The 1,327-nt window shown below is 49.7% G+C and overlaps 1 non-coding gene across 1 annotated transcript; it reads right to left on the bottom strand.

Annotated features, from left to right (window-relative positions):
* Nucleotides 1–785: 785 nt before the first annotated feature.
* On the bottom strand, nucleotides 786–868 carry trnal-uag (transfer RNA leucine (anticodon UAG)). Its single transcript has one exon. It is a non-coding gene; the product is annotated as a tRNA-Leu (tRNA).
* Nucleotides 869–1,327: the final 459 nt, after the last annotated feature.

A 1,327-nucleotide genomic window follows, 5' to 3' on the forward strand; every position in this document is an offset into this window, starting at 1 on the left:
TGACTACCTTATCCACCTGCGTTGCCACTTTCAGTGACCTTTGCCTTGGGTGGGTCCACGTTGATCCATTACATTCAGAATCACCTCCTTGAAATAACTCCATAGTACAACGACAGTAACCACACAGAATCTGCTTCAAACACTCCTCCACATTTTATCTGTTCTGACTGTCAACACCTCCAGCTCTTTTGTTTAAGTGGAACCCATCAGGTTTGTATAGGCTCCTTCTATTCTGAAAGCTGTCGCACTGGTTCAGTGAATTCAGCCCTGTTTCCCTACTCTCAAGGCTCAGCCATGCTTGATCTGCGTGGTATTTTGCTTTTATTGCAACGTTACAAGACCTCCAATCCTCTGGAAAACGATGGTCAGACCTTCCACTATTACTTCCCTGGCTTCATTCAACAGCCTGGGGTACATTTCATCTGGTCCTGGTGATTTATCCACATTCAAGGATGCTCATCCCATGAAGACTTCCTCTCTCCTTAACTTATCACGTCCAATACTTCACACTCCTCCTCCTTCATAACAATATCTGCATCACCCCCTCATTTGAGAAGACAGTAATGTATTCATTAAGGATATTGGCAACATCTTCCACCCCGATACAAAGGTTACATTTTTGATCTTTTATGTGCCCTGCTGTTTGCTTAGTTGCCTCTGACTCGAATGTTTTGATGCAACATCTTTGGGTCCATTGTTATTTTGCTTGTCCATGTTCTTTCCTGTTCTCTCTTTGCTCTTCACCGCTGCTCCCAAACGCCTCCAGTGCAGTCAAAAACGCAAGGTGTCAGAAGTGGGATTCGAACCCACGCCTCCAATGGAGACTGCGACCTAAACGCAGCGCCTTAAACCGCTCGGCCATCCTGACCGCTTACTGGCTACCATTAATGCTAAGGAAATTATTCATTCTTTGTGAAAGTATTTGTGAGGTTGTGGAAATGTCTGGAAGAGGAAAGACCAGCGGGAAAGCTCGGGCCAAGGCCAAGTCTCGCTCCTCCCGGACTGGACTGCAGTTCCCGGTGGGCCGTGTTCACAGGCTCCTGAGAAAGGGCAACTATGCTGAGCGTGTGGGTGCTGGAGCCCCGGTCTATCTGGCTGCTGTGCTCGAGTATCTGACCGCTGAAATCCTCGAGCTGGCCGGTTACGTGGCCCGGGACAACAAGAAGACCCGCATCATCCCCAGACACCTGCAGCTGGCCGTCCGCAACGACGAGGAGCTCAACAAGCTGCTGGGAGGGGTGGCTATCGCTCAGGGCGGGGTGCTGCCTCATATCCAGGCCGTGCTGCTGCCCAAGAAAACCAGCACTCGAGCTCCCAGAAAAAGTAA

This window comes from Heterodontus francisci, unplaced genomic scaffold (genome assembly GCF_036365525.1).
Source record: "Heterodontus francisci isolate sHetFra1 unplaced genomic scaffold, sHetFra1.hap1 HAP1_SCAFFOLD_59, whole genome shotgun sequence".
Lineage (NCBI taxonomy): Eukaryota > Metazoa > Chordata > Chondrichthyes > Heterodontiformes > Heterodontidae > Heterodontus > Heterodontus francisci.